The 13,163-nt window shown below is 36.2% G+C and overlaps 1 long non-coding RNA gene across 1 annotated transcript; it reads right to left on the bottom strand.

Moving 5' to 3' along the window:
- Nucleotides 1–6,697: 6,697 nt before the first annotated feature.
- Nucleotides 6,698–11,921, bottom strand: LOC137637172 (uncharacterized). Its single transcript, XR_011043434.1, has 2 exons — nt 11,761–11,921; nt 6,698–8,761 (listed from the first exon to the last, which is right to left on the bottom strand). It is a non-coding gene; the product is annotated as an uncharacterized lncRNA (long non-coding RNA).
- Between the last annotated feature and the right edge of the window lie 1,242 nt (nt 11,922–13,163).

The following is a 13,163-nucleotide window of genomic DNA, read 5'->3' as shown; positions in this document are numbered from 1 at the left end:
CGGATGCCTACGCCCACCTCCTCACGTCGTACCCGGAAATTTTCCGTCCAGAACTTCGCCAAACGCCCACGGTTCCTGCCAAGCACGGTATTTATCACCATATCAAGACGACGGGACCCCCAGTCTTCGCAAAATTCAGACGTCTGGCACCGGAACGATTGGCAGCCGCCAAACAGACATTCGGCGAAATGGAGAAAATGGGCCTTTGCCAAAAGGCCTCCAGCCCATGGTCGTCACCCTTACACATCGTTCTGAAGAAAGACGGCTCCCTCCGTCCGTGCGGGGATTACAGGCGCCTGAACATGCAAACAGAACCGGATGACTACCCCCTCCCAAACATTGCCGATGTGACCTCCTACCTGCACAAAGCGAAGGTTTTCTCTACGCTTGACCTCCTGATGGGGTATTATCAGGTGCCTATGAACCCAGAAGACATCCCCAAGACCGCCATCACCACTCCGTTTGGTACATACACCTTCAATTACTCCTGTTTTGGCCTTCGTAATGCTGGGGCAACGTTTCAACGTCTCATGGATGGCATCTTAGGGGACCTCCCTTTCTGTGTATGTTATGTGGACGACATACTTGTGTTCTCCTCCTCGAAAGAGGAACACCTCCGTCACCTGCGCATCGTGCTCGACCGCCTGCAACAAAACGGCCTTGTAGTCCGGTACGACAAGTGTACCTTTGGCGCCAACGAAGTGTCGTTCTTAGGGCACCGTATCACTCCTGAAGGAGTCCATCCCCTCCCTGAGAAGGTAGCAGCCGTTCAGAATTTCCCCACGCCCTCGACCGTCAAAGCTCTGCAGGAATTCTTGGGCATGATCAACTATTATCACCGTTTTCTGCCAGCCATTGCCGCCACTCTTGCTCCCCTCTATGTCTCCCTCAAGGGCAAGCCAAAGGACCTGAAGTGGGGTCCCCTTCAAGAAGCAGCCTTCTGCAATGCAAAGAAGGGCCTATCAACTGCTGCGGCTCTCACTTTTCCTATCCCACACACCCCTCTCCTTCTCTCCACCGATGCCAGCGACGTCGCTATCATGCAGTACTCGAGCAGGTGGTTAAAGGCTCGCCCCGCCCATTGGCCTTCTTCAGCAGAAAACTGTCCAAGGCAGAATCGGGTTATTCTACCTTCGATCGAGAATTGCTGGCGGTGCACTTGGCTGTCCGTCACTTTCGCCATTTCTTAGAAGGTACGCCCTTCGTCATTCGCACAGACCACATGCCTCTGGTGCATGCCTTCACTTGACAGTCTGACGCCTGGTCCACCCGTCAACGCCGACATCTCTCCGCCATGGCTGAATACAATTGTAAGAATTCCAATTCATGTCTGTGAGATCAACCTATGCGACACCTTAAGCTACCTAGCTTCTCAGCAAACTAGAAACACAGGGAAGACAATAGACTCTGGGGGCTATTGCGACTGGCTACTTAGCTACTCAGCAAACTTGGCTCACAGGGAAAACACTTGACTGGAATTTATTACGATTGGCTATAATAGTTTCTCAGTGTAAACTCATAGCACACGGAAAATAGCAGACTCAAATGGTTATTGCAATTGGCTATTTAACTAATCAGCAAACTAGAACTACATGGAAAACAGCAAATTCTCGTGGTTATTATGATTGCCTATTTAGGGGCACAATTTACAATGCTCTTAGTAATAATTTATAAAACATAATATGTGAATAATTTAGTGGGAGCTAATTTTAGAATGTAATATTAAACATGCTTTTTTAAATGTCAATATCTATTATACATTATACTCTTTAAGGATTCTTATCATTTTATGACGATATATAAATAAAATGGGACACCTATTTCGATATCCTGACATCCCAAAACCATTTAAAAATTAAAAAGTTTTAATTTTGAAAAACAAATATTACACATTTATTATTATTATTATTATTATTATTATTATTATTATTATTATTACTTGCTAAGCTACAATCCTAGTTGGAAAAGCAGGATGCTATAAGCCCAAGGGCTCCAACAGGGACAATAGCTTAGTGAGGGAAGGGAATAAGGAAATAAATAAACTAAAAGAGAAGTAATGAACAATATGAAATATTTTAAGAACAATAACAACTTGAAAATAGATCTTTCATATTAACTATAAAACTTGAAAAAAAAAAACAAAACAAGAGAATGAGAAAAAAAAAAGGTAGGGAAGATTCCTCGAGTGTACCCTCAAGCAAGAGAGTTCTAACCCAAGATAGTGGAAGACCATGTAATAGAGGCTATGACACCATCCAAGACTAGAGAACACAGGTTTGATTTTGGAGTTTCCTTCTCATAGAAAATCTGCTTATCGTAGCTAAAGAGTGTCTTCTACCCTTACCAAGAGGAAAGTAGCCACTGAACAATTATAGTGCAGTGTTTAACCTCTAGGAGAAGAATTGCATGGCATTCTCAGTGTTCTTAGGTGTATAAGGACAGAGAAGAACGTGGAAAGAATAAGCTAGACTATTCGGTGTATGTGTAGGCAAAGAAAAATCAAGTTATAACCTGAGATATAGATCCAATGTAGGACTGTCTGACCAGTCAAAGGACCCACTAACTCCCCAGTGGTAGTATCTCAACGGATGGTTAGTGCCCTAGCCAACCTACTACTTACCTGATTTCACTGAAAATTCCCGTGGTTATATGAAATCGCTAGAATATGAGACGCTCTGTTACACAAAAAGATGCAGGCAAAGAAGAAGAAGAAGAAGAAGAAGAATCCTGCATAAAAGCAACAATGTTCCTGCTGACTGTAAGGTCAGGTAGACCTACAATGCAATGCTCTATAGATGCAGAAGCTGTGATCTCATATAGGCCTACAATGCAACACTTGAAACACATAGATGCAGAACCTGTAATCTCATATAGGCCTACAATGCAACACTTAAAACATATAGATGCAGAAGCTTCAATGTCAATATAGGCCTTCATTGCAACACTTGAAACATATAGATGCAGAAGCTTTAATGTCAGATAGGCCTACAATGCAATACTTAAAACATATAGATACAGAAGCTTTAATGTCAGATAAGCCTAAAATGCAATGCTTAAGGCATATAGGTGCAGAAGCGGCAATGTAAGATAGGGCTACAATGCAACCCTTAAAACATATAGATGCAGAAGCTGCAATGTCAGAAAGGCCTACAATGTACCGCTTAAAACATATTGATGCAGAAGCTGCAATGTAAGATAGGCCTACAATGCAATGCTCTATAGATGCAGAAGTTGTAATGTCATATAGGCCTGCAATGCAACGCTTGAAACATATAAACCATTTAAAATGAAACCATATTCCTGCTTCTTTTCTTCATTTTACCCATATTCCTGCTTATTTTCTTCATTTTACCTACATTCCTGCTCCCCTCATTTTACCCATATGCACTTGAAGATATCTTCAACGGAACGAGGAGGAGGCAAGTTAATACCTTAGGTAGCTGGCGGTGACTGCCTGTTGTGCAAACTTGCTTACTAAGCCATTTTCTAATCTTTCTTCCTAGTTTGGAACTTATCCTTATTTCTTCATCTTTGGCTTTGATCTAACTGATTTTATACTTAAATTAGCGTGTTTTAATTGTCTATAAATATTTGAAACACTTAGGATTTTCTCCTTTCCTTTCTTGTTGCTGCTCCTTTCACTCCGAGCAACTTCCTCAGAAGCAAATAATTTCTTCGATTTCAGGGACAAAAAGGCTTTTAAAAATTCAACCTATATCGAAATAATTAAATCCCCTAATAAATATATATTTTTTTGATAAATGTATAATTCACATTAGTTTTGGAATATAATTAAAATTTTATCATTAAAATATTACATAGATATTTGAGATATCGATATATTATAAATCTATTTTATGAGTATTTTGCGTGCAGTTGCGAATAGTATGCATTTCTGTCAGTTTTAATGTCTTTTATTTTTGGTATCAACCATTATCATTATTTATGAAAGTTACGTAGTATTCATATCCTAAGACAGTTATAGTGGTTTGAGGCCTTTTTCTAAGACCTTCTTGATTATTTTTTACCATAAACAACTGTCTTCCTTAATGAAAGTATAAGTGTAATTATATTTTTCCATTTTACGCTTAATTCTGTTGTGAGGAAATTAGTTATGGCAACCTTTTCATGCTTTCCCAACCATTTCCTTGATTCATTGCCGTCTTCTGCAATTATACAACATAAACACTCCTGTAACTCGTTCTCCTCATGTTCCAAAATGTTCTATATTATTTTCTTTGCACAGGTCACAAACATCATCTCTCCATTTTTTCCTGAAATTTTTCTTTTATTTTGAGCAAATTTATCCTTTTTCTCATAATTAGATAGAAATTTGAAAGTTCCTTTGTTGGAAAGAAACTTTGGTTGGGCTATTTGTTAGAATGTGCACATGTGGATGGAAGCCTAGATGAAATGAAAGCATATAATCAAGTGGTTCTAACCTTTTCTAATAGGGGGCATATTCAACGAATTCTGATAGATATATATATATATATATATATATATATATATATATATATATATATATATATATATATATATATATGATACAACCGTTAATGAATACATGTAATCACTAAAGATTTCAGTGATTTCATGTAATCACTGAAAATGTGGATCAGTGATTGCATGAAATCCCTGAACGATGTCAATTACGTTGATAAAAATTCGAGAAAACTTCTGACAATAAGGAAGCAACTCTGCTTTGTTTGTCATCACAGTCTGCTAATGGATTAATGCAGTGTCAGATGCTCTATTTTTTATTATTTTTTTTTTTTTAGGTTTTTTCTTCCTGATTAGATTATAAAAAGTTTATTGAATTAGAAAAGGTAAAACAATCTTTAGAAATTACTACTTATATATCGTGTTATTACAGAACCATCAATAGTTAAAACCATTTTCACAATTGAAATCTAATAAGAAAATCCTCACAATCTTCCCTTGCGATCAACTTCATAAAAACCATTATTTTGAGTTAAAAATATTACGGAAATTCATTATGTACTTTGTAACCAATTTCCAAAACTGCTCTAACTGCGCAAGATACTGCAAAACTGCAATATTTATCATTAATTATCCCTGAAATTAGCTAAGGGAGTTTATAAATGACTTAGCCAGAATCTAAGATTCTACAAAGGGATGTATTCCCCCTTTGTTTGCCAGCAACTTTTAACAAAAACTACTGTATCAACTTTAACAAACTTTTTAGCCGATGAGTATGACCTAAGATTGCATCCGTAAGACTGTGGATAAAGTTTATCAAAGTACAATTACTAGAAGTACTTTAATAAATAACCGTGAAGTTTAATGACCATTTTATTCGTTTATTACAAGTGATCATCTCACAAAAGCTAGAGAACCAATTTCAACGAAAATTTTTCCTGTGGGGTATGGCCCATTGACAACTCTACTAAATATTGAAGAAAAAACATTGTAAAAGTACTTAGTGGAGAGCAAAATAAGACTGCTTGTTGTGAAGGCATATTCTATACTGAGTGACACTTTTTTTACCACGGATTCATTCCATAATTGCTTGAAATTAATTTTGTTACTAGTTTCAATTTCCAACCGTATTTAAAAAGTCAAAATATAATTACATTCGGAAGCTCGTCTTACAGAGTACTGAAAGCATGTTAGTTTATGCCATTTCTTCAAGTCGAGCAGATCTAAGATTTTCGACAACAAAATTTCGGTGCTATTATAGTATGCTATCTACCGTCGAATTTCTATTATAGTATGCTATCTACCGTCGAATTTCTATTATAGTATGCTATCTACCGTCGAATTTCTACTGTAGTATGGTAACTACCACAAAGTATGTTATCTACCGTCAATGTTAATCCTCCTGTTTGATGAGGATTATCAAACAGATTACTTACCACCAGTATGTTATCCTCATTGGACTTTAATGATAGTTTAATGATAGTTTAATAATATTCATTGGCAGGACAACATGGGTGCATAATTATAAGCAGTTTGTGGAGAAACTTTTTTTCCACAAATTATTCAAAGCTCATCATACAACAATGTTACAAGTTAATCAAATGAAAAATCAAATATTACAAAACTGAAAGAAAATAATCTATGAAAAATATTCAATAAAAAATTTAATCTACTACTGTATGTAAACATATCTTACATCATTCAAGAAAGCAGGGAATACATCTTCGCCTTTTCTCAGAACTTTCCAATTGAAACCACCACACTACACACTTCCAGACACATTAAACCAATCAGTGACAGTATTAGGTGATTTCCCAGTTAATTGTAAAGTGTTAATTAGGGTCTCATAAACAAAATAATAAACCAATTCCAAAATTTCAGAGAGAGGGTGGTAGATAGCAAAATCGGCGGTAGATAGCATAGTATAATAGCACCAAAATTTCTTTTATACCGAAAATATTCAGCAGTTATAATTTGAGGATTAACTATTTAGAAACCAGCAAAGGAGTTTGATACTACAAGGCCCTATTATCCTCTTTATATAATCATTAGCTTCTGGAACCCTCAGTCTGAGCAAACTATACTGGCTATATGATGGAATGTTATGGTATTTCTAAACCTTCCGTCCCAGTTCTATTATACAAACGAATGTAAATCACTTAGAATATCTTTATTTTAATAAATCCGCAATTACCTACACTTACCTTCAAGTATTGACAGATTTATGAATGTGTTAAAAGGAAAAAAAGAAAAGTTCAGGTAACCATTTTTATTTCATAGACTTGCCACGTTATTCTAGTCTACATACTCTGCCCTTGATCGCTACAGGCAGTTTAGATCTCGGGATCTGAATTAATTAAAGTAGTTTTGGTATATGATTAAAGGTTCCTCTACTTTTACAGACCTAACATTTTAAGGTTATACAAGAATTTCTACGGAACCCTATAAGATTGAATAATGGCAGTAGACTTTCTCAAGTTTAAAGCATTGTTAAATTTCTGAATCTTAAAATCACCTTTACTTCTCGTTTCTTGAAAACGAACTAAAATGTTATTTTCAATAAAAGTACTGGATTTCTCACAAACTAAAATCGGTATTAGAAGATTTACAAATTATCGAAAAGTTTACTTTATTAAATGTCTCATTTTACTCTACAATCCCCGCTTTGACATACCCGTAGTAGAGAACACTTTGTCGGCACTTCAATGAACACTTATAGTAATGTATGAAAATCCCATAAATTCTTAAAACCCAAGTAACATTAGGAACAGTTCAAAACTTTCATAAGTGTCAAACTGATTGAGAGCAAAGTTTTATATATTTTCAATAACCCTTTAAAGCTTGCGTGCTACCGGTATTACAATATTTGTACCACTGATTTTTTTTTGTACCCTATATATTCTAATTAAAAGTATGGTCCAGATATGCACAGCACAGGAAAGCTCCCTGGCCTTGGCACAGTTTGAAAGCTCCCTACCTTGGCACAGTTTGAAAGCTCCCTAGCCTTGGCACAGTTTGAAAGCTCCCTAGCCTTGGCACAATTTGAAAGCTCCCTACCTAGGCACAATTTGAAAGCTCCCTACCTAGGCACAGTTTGAAAGCTTCCTACCTAGGCACAGTTTGAAAGCTTCCTACCTAGGCACAGTTTGAAAGCTCCCTAACCTTGGCACAGTTTGAAAGCTCCCTAACCTTGGCACAGTTTGAAAGCTCCCTAGCCTTGGCACAGTTTGAAAGCTCCCTAGCCTTGGCACAGTTTGAAAGCTCCCCACCTTGGCACAGTTTGAAAGCTCCCTAGCCTTGGCACAGTTTGAAAGCTCCCTAGCCTTGCACAGTTTGAAAGATCCCTACCTTTGCACAGTTTGAAAGATCCCCACCTTGGCACAGTTTGAAAGCTCCCCACCTTGGCACAGTTTGAAAGATCCAGACCTTGGCACAGTTTGAAAGATCCAGACCTTGGCACAGTTTGAAAGATCCAGACCTTGGCACAGTTTGAAAGATCCCTACCTTGGCACAGTTTGAAAGATCCAGACCTTGGCACAGTTTGAAAGATCCAGACCTTGGCACAGTTTGAAAGATCCAGACCTTGGCACAGTTTGAAAGATCCAGACCTTGGCACAGTTTGAAAGATCCAGACCTTGGCACAGTTTGAAAGATCCAGACCTTGGCACAGTTTGAAAGATCCAGACCTTGGCACAGTTTGAAAGATCCAGACCTTGGCACAGTTTGAAAGATCCCGACCTTGGCACAGTTTGAAAGATCCCGACCTTTGCAGTTTTAAAGATCCCGACCTTTGCACAGAAGTAGGAAGTTATAACTACTTGTCTCTTAACCCTTTTATTCATCAAGGTGGTAAAATTTAAAACAAGAGAATTCATAAATAAAGATTAAATTCTCAAATTTTATTTGCTTCAAACATATGTAAATCTGATCGTGGAGATGAAAGTTCTTCAGCCATAATGCTGCACCACTGTAACTATGTCAATTCACCGATGCATTTACTACGTCTCGTGCATTCGAATGCAGATGACAGCTCCTCCACTCAAGTGCTCCAGTCAAACTAGGGTTGCTCAGGTCACGGGTGGGAGAACTGTTAAAAGAGCAGGCGATCTATGCTGGATTACAGTGTCCTTTCCAGTTAAATAGTTCATTGGTGTACTTTCTCCTTTAACCAGGCATGGGCCGTAAGTCTCAAATCCAAAAACGAAGTTGAAAGATTATGTCAGCGAACTGCCTTTAGGACCACTGCAGGTGAACTTTTTTGGCAGAAACTCAAAACCAGAATTGCTGACCTTGCATCATTCCAGTCTTAACATTCTGCCTGGTTAGAAAGATTTAATATTAAAATCCTTTCGACACTCAAGTACTGTACACCGAAAATAAACTCATAGGTATTACATTTATAGGTAATAAACTCATAGGTAATAAACTCATAGGTAAAGGCTACTTCCCACAAAAAGTTTTAAACTTTACACAAGTCATTAAGTTACCCACGTTAAGTTACATATTCAAGGATTAGCGTATCTATGGCAAATGAATAGGCAGTCCAGAGTCAAGGTGCACCCACAGTCAAGGGTGTACAAAAGAATACTTGTAATAACTAGATAAAATGAAGAGAAACTAAGTAATTTATTAAACCAATATACACAAGCCTGCAAAACAGTTTCTCAAAACTATTTAGCCATTTTTAAAAACTTTGGCCAACCTGAAAGTTTCAGTTTTTTAACCTGTCGTAATATTAATAGTCTAACCTAAAGTAAAATCAAAGAATGTTAACTAGTAAGATAAGATAAGACCCAATATCCAAAGCCTCATTAAAATAGCAATCTCCATAAAGGGTGATATATGGTAAAGGGAATATACAATAAGTGCGTATTTTTAAAAATCTGATATCTATAATATAAAAAAGAAATATATCTATAAGGGGAATATGTCTAAGGGGAAATTTATCTGAGAAATATCTATATCTATAACGGGAAACAAAAAAAGGAAAAGTGTGTGCCAAATGCCCTAGCGTTTGTACATACATACATATACCAAAGGCACTTCCCCCAATTTATGGGGGGTAGCCGACATCAACAAGAAACAAAACAAAAAAGGGGACCTCTACTCTCTACGTTCCTCCAGCCTAACCAGGGACTCAGCCGAGTTCAGCTGGTACTGCTAGGGTACCACAGCCCAACCTCCCACATTTCCACCTAGCGTTTGTAATACCAATAAAGTTTTCTGTATTACACTGAAATGCAGTGACTTTTCGACAAGAAATTTTACTGAACTAAACTCTCCTGATAGCTTTTGTCAGATTGAAGTATACTATAGAGTTACGATAATAAAATAAAACTAAATATGAAAAAAATTTAAAGATTTCTGAACAGCAACATCAGTCCGTATTGGATAAAATGCATTAACTAAACTTTAAAAGCACGCAGATTTGACATCCAAGACAACGTTTGTAAAGCCGTTAAGTCGCCCACCCCCGTCTGAACTAAATTTAATAAAATCTAACTTTATTAAAGTCATATGACAGCCATTGAGTATCTGCTCAAATGCCAAGCATTGATGCCCCATTAATCTTGTCCTAGTAAATATAAAAGTTTACATTTTGGCTATGCAAGAGCTGCAGGGAAATTAAAGAACAGAAATGCGGTTGCAATCTAAAAATTAAAGATTTCAACAATGGCCACCTAATATTTGGAAATCTACCATATCAGTGATTACAGGTCCACCATATCAATGACTACAGAGAACTAATATCTGAAGTTGACAGCCGCAAGTTCACCTTTGCCTTCAGAGCACCAGCCACCCGGCAAAGGTGGACTTTATAGTAACAAATATATATTAGTATAACTTATTATTTCACCGAAGTATGCTTTCAATCTAGCATACATCTCTGGTAAACTTATACCATAGAAGCTTAAAGATCCATACTTGAAAAATGCTAGCCAACCTTAACAGACTCAATTTTACATTTGTTCGAAATCTTTTTAAATTCTAGAACTTGAATGGTCATCAACCTTCTGAAACTTTTATAGATGAGATTTTAAATAACAGGTGCATAAAATAAGCTTTTACACTTAACCGCTAAACAAAAATTAATTTCCAATTCTTTAAAAGCTAAAGCTTGAATGCTATTAAACTTTTAAAAAATTCATAGTTTAAAAATTTTAAGAAAACAGTTAAATACCATAACTAAAATAACATTTAATGCTTTATTCTAAGCAGAGAGCTAAAATATGTAGATTCTGAAATATGAAAGCTAACAAGAAAATCCTAATTTCATAATGCTAATTAAACTACCGAAATATTTATGATCAATCTCTAAACTAGTGTGCCCAATTACTGTTAGCATTCCATACTTGTTGTGATATATCTAATTACTGTACCAAAACTCATACACCTAATATAAAACTTTTACACATAGAACAAATTCCTCCGATCAAAAATGGACACTACGCAATTCGCTTGAAAATCTTAAATTTTTTTTTTTTTTTTTTTTTTTTTTTTTTTTTTTTTTTAACCAAGAAGTTTAAATATTAAGATTAAGACTTTTTATGACCAAACACTGAATTTGTCTTTTAAGTCATAATATAGGTAGTTTGGCAAAAACTTATTTCGTTAAAGAGTAAAGTAAAATAAAAGTTATGTAACGAATGTATCTTGAGAAGTCTAGATTACTTTTGCCGATTAATCAGTAAAAAGTATATTACCAGGCTACAAAATTAATACCTGGTGGTAACAATCCATGATAAATAAAACAAGAAATCCGAACCAAACCTTTAAAGTTATTTTGAAAGATGAAATAAATGATGAACGCCATAATTGAGGAGGAGAAATCGATACTAACTTTACTTTCCGTCAAATCACAAATTTTTCATTGAAGACAGAACTAAATAACCAACACCACCCACATATGATAATAGACATTGAACAGCTTAAACATAGGAATTCTTTTAGCAAAGCTAAAATACCTCACCGTGACAAAGCCTTATAATCTTGACAATATCAAGATTAACAATCACTATACCAATGAACAAAGATTAAAGAACTCCTAAAAGGACGTATTTTACACCTCTAACCACTAATTAAGCGTGATCATTTACGACCAAGACCAAATTCCATCCACGTTGGAAATGATAAACGGGATACCCACACCTGTATTAAGGGCACTATGATTTCGTAAAGAACACAAACACTAGGAATAGCTCCAACCATAATCACTTCTCTGGAAACATTAGGCGTTTGCTACTTTCCAAAGTAAAAGCAGATCTGACAGAAATCGTGCGGAAAATGTACAACATAAAAAAAAATATGGACACTTACCATCTTCCCACAAATAACAAGCTAGTGCACCTCACAAAGTTCAGCTAAACTCAACAGCCCTTCAAAGTATACCGTAAAACGACACAAGTCACTCGTAAATACCCGAAAACTTCAACAATGTTTTTAAGTATCAAATGATTTACTTCTAATCGAAGCGTTAAATCTCGGTCATGAGCAAAACTTCGTCTTTGTAATTGGCTATCAAGGACTCCAGAATGCAAGTAGAGAAAGACAGATAGCTAAGGACTCTTCAGCCACGGTATACGGCATTGAATATCGCCCACAATTCTGTCTGGCTTTGGTGATTTTCTTTATTTCATTTTCTTTGGTTGTATTTCTTGGAGAGTTTTCGTTCACACTTAGTTACTCAGCTAGATTTCATTATGCATTTTTATAGAGAATTTTTTTTGGCAATTATTGTTCTTTGATATGTATTTTTAGCCATTATTTTGTGTCATTTCTGCCTTGTTGTCTCCTATTTTTCCTATCTATTCTTGTTAACCTGTTCTATAACCTTCTAGATTGGGTTTGGATAAAGGATGGTTATCCAACTTTTCCAAGGAATTTCCCTTTCTGGTGTACAGTATTATCAATTTCCTTCTACTGTTCTTTCTGTTTATCGGGTAATTTCAGCAATTTCTAGACATTTTCTCGTTTTCTGTCCCATTCTTCCCGTTATCTTGTTTCAAGTCATATTACTCTGACACATACTCCAGAGAGAGAGAGTGAGAGAGAGAGAGAGAGAGAGAGAGAGAGAGAGAGAGAGAGAGAGAGAGAGAGAGAGAGTAGATCATTCCGATCCTCCCATACTGTAATTGCTGAAGTAAGGAATTCCTCGGACGGAAGGACTTGAACCATGGCAACCTGTTTCAATTAAGGATATCCAAGTCTCTCATATGCCTGAAGAAGTGTTGGATCCTGAGGGAAATACACAATTCTCTCTCTCTCTCTCTCTCTCTCTCTCTCTCTCTCTCTCTCTCTCTCTCTCTCTCTCTGGAGAAACAAATCGTGAACATTTTAATCTCTATCACTGACACTATTTTCAGTTTTGTTAAAAGCACAGAATGCAGCATATATATATATATATATATATATATATATATATATATATATATATATATATATATATATATATATATATATATATATACACAATATATATATATATATATATATATATATATATATATATATATATATATATATATATATATATATATATATATGTATACATACATACATATATCAAAGGCACTTCCCCTAATTTTGGGGGGTAGCCGACATCAACAAGAAACGAAACAAAAAAGGGGACCTCTACTCTCTACGTTCCTCCAGCCTAACGAGGGACTCAGCCGAGTTCAGCTGGTACTGCTAGGGTGCCACAGCCCAACCTCCCACATTTC

This window comes from Palaemon carinicauda, unplaced genomic scaffold (genome assembly GCF_036898095.1).
Source record: "Palaemon carinicauda isolate YSFRI2023 unplaced genomic scaffold, ASM3689809v2 scaffold567, whole genome shotgun sequence".
NCBI classification, from domain to species: domain Eukaryota; kingdom Metazoa; phylum Arthropoda; class Malacostraca; order Decapoda; family Palaemonidae; genus Palaemon; species Palaemon carinicauda.
Note: the sequence above shows the minus strand (reverse complement) of the source record. Positions and strands in the feature narration are given on the sequence as shown.